The sequence below is a fragment of the Acartia tonsa genome, chromosome 14 (assembly GCF_053477335.1).
Source record: "Acartia tonsa isolate MP-2025a chromosome 14, ASM5347733v1, whole genome shotgun sequence".
In the NCBI taxonomy this organism is placed as follows: Eukaryota; Metazoa; Arthropoda; class Copepoda; order Calanoida; family Acartiidae; genus Acartia; species Acartia tonsa.
Window position 1 is genome coordinate 9397403 of NC_137273.1, and position 10264 is coordinate 9407666.

The 10264-nt window shown below is 32.7% G+C and overlaps 1 long non-coding RNA gene across 1 annotated transcript; it reads right to left on the reverse strand.

Moving 5' to 3' along the window:
- Positions 1-1937: 1937 nt before the first annotated feature.
- LOC145306150 (uncharacterized) lies at positions 1938-10264 on the reverse strand. The gene is made up of 4 exons (XR_013874906.1): positions 10144-10264; positions 6716-6790; positions 2973-3012; positions 1938-2195 (listed from the first exon to the last, which is right to left on the reverse strand). It is a non-coding gene; the product is annotated as an uncharacterized LOC145306150 (long non-coding RNA).

Sequence of the window (10264 nt, forward strand, 5' to 3'; positions counted from 1 at the left end):
AAATCAACACCTCTTTATGTTCGAAGTTTTAATGTAACTAAATAATTGTTTCTAAGGGTTATTACCAATATCAATGATCTAAAGGGATAAGACAAAGGTCAATATAATTGATGTACATTCCCAATTATAAAACACAAAATTACTGCTTGTGTAGATAAAAATTAGTAGTCAAAACATTTTAACACACAACTGTAAATCTTTGGCGACTAGTGCTATAAACAGCCTAATGTCCCAAAGGTTAAGTTAATATCCAAATAACGTGGTGTTCTTATAATTAATAGAAATTGGAATTAGCAAGTAGTGTTATGTGTCTGTCTATTGGTAATGCTTTGTTTTTAAATTATGTAATTACTTGGTCTTCATTTTAAAATCTGCAGTTTTATTCAGGAAGGGAGGGGACATTGGACTGTTTATTACACTAGTCCCCAAAGTTTTAAAATAAAATTTTTATATTTTTTGGCCTAAAAACTTTAGGAAGTTTTATTGATTTTTTATTGCTTGGTTCATTAAGTAGAGTGTTGAAATATTTTAATCACTAATTGTCATCTACAGAAATCAATTTCGTAATATAATTTGATGTATCAATATTATGTAGGTATATACAATATACAATGATACATATATTAATCGGTCATTGTTTTGTCCCTTAGATCCCTGTTTGTTAATTAACCCTTAACAGTTGGGCCCCTTGTCGCACATTTATCAGTCGGGGGGAGGGGGTTCTTTTTGCAGGTCCCCTGATTGATAATGAATTTCCGACTATAAGTGATTCAAAGTCAATTTTCGCTTACTTCGCTCTTATTACTTATTCAACAACCTTTGTTTTTAGGTCCTTTTTTTACTTAAAAATTTCAAATAGCTGTTATTTTCTTTTTTTTGAAGCTACAAATACAATTTTTTCAGAAAATGTTTATCTTTATGTAAATTTTATATTATAAATCTCAAAACATAAATTTTGGCGGCCGCAGCTGTACTTGGCAGCTGCCAAACGCCGCAGTCGGCGGGTGGCGGGAAAACAGCGGCGGATCTTTAGGAAATTTTAATACGTTATGTAGACATACAAGAAAAGCTTAAATTTAAAATTTGAAGTATCTAAGTCAAAAATTGCGGTCACAGGAGGCTTTTAAAGATTTCTAGAGACCTGGAGGATCAGAATCTTTAAGATCATACCTGGAACCTAAAATTGACTTGAATACCTATATTTTACATAAGGGTTTACTACTAGATGATTTTTTAGTAAGATAAAAGGCTTTGTTTAAGTCAGAAAAAATGTTTTGCTTTTTATCTGGATGAACCTGTCAGGTTTGCTGGCATGCAGTGCCCGCCAGGCTGGAGATATTCAAAAAATTCCAACTCTCAGTTATGTGGCATAGCCATAGTTAAAAAGTCACTCATTTATAGCCCTCTATCTTTCACACACAGAAAATATGATAGAAAAAACGGAGGGGAGGAGGGGGGGGGGAAATGACCCCCTCCCCCTAACCGTTAAGGTTTAATATACACAAACAGTAAACAAGAATCATAATTTCATTATAAATATAGATATTAGTTTATAAAAATTGATGTCAATCATGCCTACATTTATAATGGATTTATCACCACTGAACAAACTTGTAGCTGACTACAATAAGGATTTCCCATCCACCCCTTTACACCATCCCCTCACCTTCTACCGAAATGAATTCCCAGGCCCCAACAACCCCTAGTTTGACACTTTGAACACTAAAATCGGACTACAATTGACATAGATACACTTTAAAGGGCCCAAAAAGCTAGTGATAGAGTAGCTGCGCTACTGAAAATTTTTTGTATTGCTCTGATAAGTTGAGAAATGCATTCCCTGACCTCAAACATTCTAATTTGACATTTTGAACACGAAATTCGGGCTCTAAATAATTAAATCCCCTTTTAGGCTGATATGCCCCAATGTGCATTGGTAAAATTTTTCTATACTATACTTATTACTTCTTGAATGCTTGTTTCAAACCAGTCCAATCTTGTGAACCAATAATCTTTATCTTAAGAGAGGCAATACCTATTGAGAATCTTAATAAATTTATCTTCCATTGTCTTATCCTTAAAGATCATTAGTTAAAAGAAACTAAGATGGTGGTGCAAATGGATAGACAAATTTCTCCAGAAAATCATAAAAAATCTACGGAGCTTCTACCTCTACCTCAAACAATGGAATATTCCTGAAATAAATAAGGATCATAGAAAGAAAACGAAGTAGCGGATTTCGTCGTATTTTCACAGTAGCATTTATCCTATTCCTAACCCTCGCGGAGTGGAGATCTAACCTGACACTGTGGGGCAACCATATACATTTACATGACCTAAAATAACCTATCAAAATCTAATGTGAAAACACGGCGAAACCCTCTATTTCGCTTTCTTTCCATGATCCAAAAATAACAAAGGTTATAACTAGTGTCGTGCTCAGGGTTTTGACAGGGGGTGTGCGAAGCGCACCTGAAAATCTGAATCCCCCATTTCGTTTCTAGACATCCAATTTATACAAAATCAAAAACGGTGTAATAAAGACAAGAGGGTTACTATTCCATACCGAAAATTCAAACAAGCCTCCTTCCTTTGATTGGCAAAGTTTTTCGTATACCCCTCAAATCTTAACTTTACATCCCACTCGGCTGTTATAAGGATTTGTAGACCCTTTTATTCTTTAACAGTGATTTTTTGGGCGGTGGTACCCTCCTCCCTCAAAATAGCTATAAACTCATCCCAGAACATTTACTGAAAAGTAGAACCTCGGCGGCGGTTAACGATACTCAGACAGAAAGAGATCCTGTAACTTATATCATCATGTTTTTAATGGACATACGAACTTTCTCTTAATTGTACCTGACTGTTACAGTAATCATCATTAAAAAGTTGAAATTAAATTAACCATCACACATCAAATCCTTGCAAACCAACCATGAATAAATAGAAAAGCTTTGCTTTTAAAAACTTACGTTGGATTTACTGGCTTTGGAAAAACGAACACTCTCATTCCTAAAAATAAAAGAATTAAACATCACATTTACTGAATATATTGTGGTAGCGGCCGCAGTTTATCAGCCGCTTCCCGAGTCCGGGTATTACGGCAGTGTGAACAGACGTGGACAAGTGTAATTATAGAGAAGCTATATCACAAAAAATCTTTCTTTCTTACAAGTCATGTGCCCCTACTGGGAGATAAAAGCGATATTGTTTGTAAAACAAGATGATTTTAATAAACCACTTTGGTTCTTAACCAGTACGAATTGGTTTGATAATAGATACATTATTACTTGGATCTTACACCAGATTTACATAATCTCTAATGAAGGGAAACACGAAGCGGCCTAAGATAATGATTTCTCCCTTTACCCCACTCTCCCTCCTCCTACTGGATGAACGAACTGGCCGATAGATGAGTTCCATGTTAGCAAGATAAATTGACGACAATTTTACTCCTGTCCTAATATCCACGTATATTCCACATCCTTTGTTTATACTAATACTTATTATTTTATATTTAACAAGGAAAATTATGTCTATTAAATTAGGGTTGGTGGCTATATTAACCAGCTTAAAATCTTGCTAACCATTGGACCACAGGTATCTACTTTTCAGGTATTATACCTACTGTTCATATAAAAGATTTAGGCAAAAATGAGACAGTTTTGGCAAAAATATGGGGGGAGGAACAACCACCCCTTAAGTAAATACCCTTAGAGACTAGCGGCAAAGTCAATAGTTTTGTATAAACTTAAAGAAATAATCTTGCTACTAGTCGCTTGAGCGGTCGGGCAAACGGTCCAACATATTAGCTTTATAGCAGGTGCGCTCCTAAATAAGTTATAATAGTTTTGAAAAGATATTATTTTCATAACTAGTAAGATCGAGTTAAAAAAATTAGCATTTATTCCTTTAGTATAGTCATAAGAATAAGGAAAGAACAAGGATGACAACATCCATAAAAGCGAAGCTCTGAAACGTTATGACAGATGAACATTACCTTTTGTTGAGTGTCAGAACTGAATATACAAAATATGAAAATATAAGGTTTGACAAAATTATACGTAAATTTGTTGCAAAACTTCTTAATTACTGAATTCTGTTTAAGGACATACTGACATTTTTAATACTTGATTATAGAGATGCTTTGCTCATAATATTGTACCTAATTGTAATAGGAATCAGTAATAAAACAAGGATGACAACATCCATAAAAGCGAAGCACTGAAACGGTAGGACAAACGGACATTAACACTTGTATAGTATCTGAACTGAAAAATCGGAACATAAATGTATAAATGTCGAATCAAAATTGTAGGTAAATTTGTTGAAAAACTGCTTAAAAACAGGATAATGTTTATGGACATACTTACATTTTTGGACTTGATTATAGAGTTGCTTTGCTTATAATATTGTTCTTTGTTGTCCCAAGAATCAATATACCAAAAATCAGATCAAACGGATAAATAAAACACTTGAAAATTGTTGTTAAAAAAGTAGAAAAATCAACATGTTTAAAATGGACGTACGGACATTCTGGTAATGATTATAGAGTTGATACGCTTTCTAAATTGTACCCAACTACTACAGGAATCATCATGCAAAGTTTGAAATCGATAGGACAATTCTAACATGCCTAAATTAACGAATAAAAGCTATCTATCTCGGACGGACGGACGGACGGACGTACGGACGGACGTACGGACGGACGGACGGACCGACCCTAATTATAGAAAAGCTTCGCTTTTAAAAATCAGATCAATCGGATATTTTTATCACATAAAAAATTGTTATTAAAAAAGTAAAAAAATCAACATGTTTAAAATGGATGTACTGACATTCTGGTAACGATTATAGAATTGCTACACTTTCTAAATCGTACCTAACTACTACAGGAATCACCATGCAAAGTTTGAAATCAATAGGACAATTCTAACATGCCTAAATTAACGAATAAAAGCTAACTATCTCGGACGGACGGACCGACGGACCGACCCTAATTATAGAAAAGCTTCGCTTTTAAAAAAATATGGTTGTCCTCGGATAGGAAAATGAAAACAATCAATTTGATTAATCTTATATTTTCATTTTATTTTCAAGTTACATATCCTCTAGGTTCGGAGTCGATAGCATAATATCTGAAGCCCTTCTAATTTTCTCTTAGAATATATGTCCTCACATCTTAAAGTACTACAACTTTTATGTAACATGGTTGGACTAGTTTTTAGACTTTAAGCTACTATACAAGTATATATTGCTTGTCTTTCGGCTAATCTATTAGAAAAGTTGACAAATATTCTGCATCCTTATATAAAAGTAACAGGATGTCTATATATGTGCGTGTTTGTCATTATATGTTTAGCAAAGTATCTCGCTAACCACTGGACCGATTTGATTCTCTTTTACATTAAAGCTTAATTCTTATGGTAACTTGATTTTTAAAAAAATATTTTGGGTGGGTGTTCCTCTGTTCCGTTTTATTTCTATGATGATGTGATTAAGTATATGAGAAGTTACGCGGCATGCGCGCATCTATAAAACTTAATTTTTAATAAGTTAGTTGTTCCTAATATAACCTAACCTAATATAACCTAACCAAACCTAAAATTAACCTAATAAAGCTTAAATTTTAATTTTTTCACTAATGCGCGCATGCGCACATCGGTACATCACATCATCATAGAAATATAACGGAATACCTCTACCATCCCGTGAAATCATCTTTTAAAAAAATACAACCCCTTCCCCACCAGCCAACCAGATTTATTTAGGGGTGGGGGGGATCTTGGTCCGTGCAAAGCATTCATCAATCTATCACTGTATTTTTGACTAATAAAGATGACATAATCAAGTTTGTTTTATCTAATGTATAATCTATAATTTACGGTTCTGCTCAACAAAATTGGCGTTGCTTTCAATAATAATTCCCTAACTGCTATTCAAGATAGATGGCTAAATTCTGGTGAAGATTCCCTACAACAATGGCCATACAGTCCGTTGGTTTGCAGGCCAATCATTCATATATGTTTCTTGTTCAAAATTGGTTTATTTCAGGGAGTAAGGGAGGGGACAATGGGCAATTAATTCAATTTAAGAGGGTTCGCTGAAAAGCAATGAAAACCAGATTTATCAAGAAAATTTTACCAAAATTGTAAAGGGATCATGGTAACCTAATTTAGAACAAAATTAGTTCTAAGAAAAAAATCATTTACTTGAAAATTAAATTATCAACACATCACAATGTAATAAACATTCTGTAATTAATCACTAGAAAATCTTGTTTATAACTACCTCAACCCTTCTCATATATTTATAACTGACCCCTAAATTCTAGCGGTTCTTAGATTATCTAGTACATAAATATCACAATAGAGTTTCTATACATAAAATGACATTTTCTTGGGAAAAAATATTTGTTAAAACCAGCCATTAATAACAAATTTTTCTGTCTGCATATTCAAAACTAGCTCAGCTGGTTAGCGGGGCATTGATGCGCAAGTACCCAAAGTCAGTCAGAATCTGTTGTGTTCGTGCACATTCCCTTTAAGCCAGTACCCAAAGTCTGAGACTCCTAAAAATTGAATATTCGATCCATTGTCCCCTCCCTTACTCCCTGGGTTTATTTACTTTCCTAATTTGCCTAATCATAAGGATCGTGCAAGCAATGGTCGGTACGACCATTTTCTGACCTGTAATTCCATTTTCGTTAACTAACCTATGAGTGAGACAGGGAGAAATTGAAATCTTGGTCCGCCAAACTTCATGGTTCTTTTCGTTCTACTCAGAATTTCTAAAAACAAAATAGAATTGAAATTAATTTTTTTGGTCCTTATATTCAACTTTAAACCCTTATATAACAATTAATGGGTATATTATTACTTGACTTTCAAGTGGGTCAATTCGCTACAAAAGAGCAGAAACAATTTGCTAGCAGACGAAATAGGTCCTCAACAGGGGGATCCAGGTAGTTGTCTGGTTATACATCTATATACAAACACAATTACTTAAAGAGGAGTATTTTTTAACATCCTATGTTATGACGTGGTTCCGGCTGAAATTCACACCCATCACCTCCGGCCCTGATATGGCAGCTATATTTCTAATGTTGCAATCGCGTGATAATAAGATTTACTACTTAGGAATGTTGTCATTCTTGTTTGTCTTACTCTAGTTTTTACGTCATTTTATGACGTTCCATCAATTCCGCAAAAGAACCAATTTTTCAAATTAATCTATTTTACTTTATTACAATTTACTGTACTTTTACAATCCTTTGATAAGTTATATTTTTTTAATTATTGGGCTATTTAAATGCATGATTGTTTTAGTTACATTGATAGATTTTTTATTATGATATTCAAAGAAGAATATATCGGCTGATATGTAATTCTTGCAGGTTTGAAGGCACGCTAATATTCACGTATTTTTCACACGCCCAAAATGTCTCGTTAGCACAGGGACGCAATGAGTTAAAAATGAAAATATATTCGATTAAAGCAAATTAATGTTTTTTCCAGCATGGATTAGGAACCGAATAATATCTGCTAGATTAGAACCAGCTCTCAGGACTTTTCAGTATGGCTGAGTCTCAGCCATACTGAAAAATCAAGCATAACATATTACAGAAAAATGTCTACAAATAATAAAAGAATCATAGGATTATTACCAGTTCAAATTTAATATCCGCGGAAAGTTGTCTATAATATTGCGATGCGTTAAAAACAAGGATTATGATATCCAAAGGTGTGAAGCTTAACAAATGAAGATGAGAGATAAGCTCAAAAGCAAATTTGGAGAATTATTCCACTTTGTTCACCTATCATCTAAGCAGTCTTGAGATTTCAACATAAAGACAGTGACAGACATAGGGTACCCAAAGTTTTATAATATCTTAAACGCTGACTTAAAACTTTGGTTACTCTTATGGAAGCTTGGTGATTTCAATCTAATATATTGTCCAAACTTTTCAACCAATAATTTCATTCTACAATCTACACTAGGTGTATTATATGTATATCACCCAACATCTTATCCATTAGGAACCTTACGAAATGCATAATAGAATTTATTTTTTATCATTGGAAAATTGTCTGTGCTATACTTGATTATTCATTATGGCTGAGAACTGGTTCCAATCCCGCGAATATTAATCGGTTTCGAAGCCATACTGGAATAATTGTTCTGTCATTAATCCCGAATAATCTTGGTTGACTAAGTCTATAAGTACAAAATTTAAATTTTTAATTTGGAACCTGATTTGAAAAACGAAGATCATATCTCAAAATTTTTGGTTTAATTTTTACTTTTCATATTCTTATCTAATTCTACCAGGGTTCTTAGGGGATAGAACAATGGAGTATAATATGATATACATCACCAATGACAATAAACAAAATTACCTCTTCTGTAGATTAAAATAATCGGATTTTAAAGTTATTTATACTATACATAAGTTTGGAACCAACTAAAAGAACAAAAGTTTTTAATGAATAAGATAACGTGGATATAAAGTTTTGGGTACAAGTATATTTTACAGTCCAATATCCCCTCCCTCCCTGTCTAATTCTATTTTTAATTTTTTCTATTGAGTTATTAATTGCACATTTTGTTAATTCAAATATTTTTGCCAGAAAAAAAGGATAATTTTATAGCAATGTTAGACTGTAATTTAAATATTTGTTAATTTCAATATTTATAAATCTATTTCTTGTTTAAAACTTTTAAAAAACAATTTCATGATTAGTTAACAATGGATAAGACAATGGACAATAAGTGATGACCAATGATGATAATCAAAATTACCCCTTGAAACTATTAATAGAAAAGTTTTACACACTGCCAAACTGTACCCATAAAAATTCCCATAATTTTTGAGCCAACGAATGCTAAAAGTTTTTTTTTAAAATTAGGAGTACCTGTATTAAAATTTGCGGTCAAATGTCCACACTTTCCTTGGATTTATTGGACTATATTTGGTATTTAATTAATTTTGAATACAAAGCTAAACGGTACTTTGGACTTCATTGTTATTGTTTTACATTTGTTGTTAACAGAAAGACCCTTGAAAAAAAGAAAAAACTAAAATATAAAATCTCAAAACCGCAATTAATATTTAAGTAAATAAAAGTGAGTGGACATTGGACTGTAAATGATACTGGTACCCAAAATTTTTAAACATCTTATCCCATTTGTTATATTTTAAAACTCTGGTTTCTTGATTGTTTGGCCAAACAAGCAGTGCATAAACTTTTCCACCAATGATTTTTAATTACAGAAATGGTAACAAAGATTTACAATTTATTGAAAATACCTGCCCAAAATTATTAATGAACAATGTATTTCTTTCCATTAAAAAAGTGTCTTGTTATTGATGCGCTACTTGTTAAATAAATTAAAATATTTAAAAGAATATTTCTCGCATTCCTTGATCGGGTTAAGTGCATTCAAAATTGATGTAATTGATAATAATTTTTCTTCTTGCCACTCGGTTACCATTTCAAATTTTTATGTGCCTGCAGCCCCGCAAATAATTAGTTTTTTTTTTGGAGCGAATCAACTGTATAATTATTTGTGTGTGTATGTCTGTCATTCTAACTGTCCTTGTGTTGTTGGTCAGCGTCGTTGAAAACTATACCTATGAAGACTATAGTATTGGCCAATATGATGCGCTACCTATTAATAAGACATTCAGTAAAAGGCTTTGTTATTGAAGGAATGCAATAAATCAACCCCTAAGATATTTTCAGTTTTTCACAAAGTTATTTTTCATTAAAATTAAAGTGTGTTTCATTTTACATTATGTCTAATCATTTTAGTATACATTTGAAAAAAGTAATGATTTATTTTTTTCCAATCTATGCTATTTAATTTTTGCCAGAATAACTGGACGCCAAATTTAAACGTGTTTAATTTCAGTTTTAACCAGAGAAATTTGCGTTGCTCTCCTATCAGAGCCAACAGGGGGAAAAGGTATAGGACATAGTGTTAAACAAATCCTCCCAGTCCCGCCCCATCAAATTATAAACAAATTATAGATAGATAGATAGATATTTAGACAGATAGATAGATAAATAGATATCTAGATAGATAGATAGGAAATTGTATTTGTAAAGGACATTTGATTCTTCCCCCCAATGAAAATACCTGAGTGAAGTGGCGCAGCAGTGACAAATGAATCAGCAACAACTAAGCCAATAACAACTAAGATCCACAGCTGTTGTGCAGAAAAAGGAGTTGTTGCCCACTTCATTTTCAACATATTTGT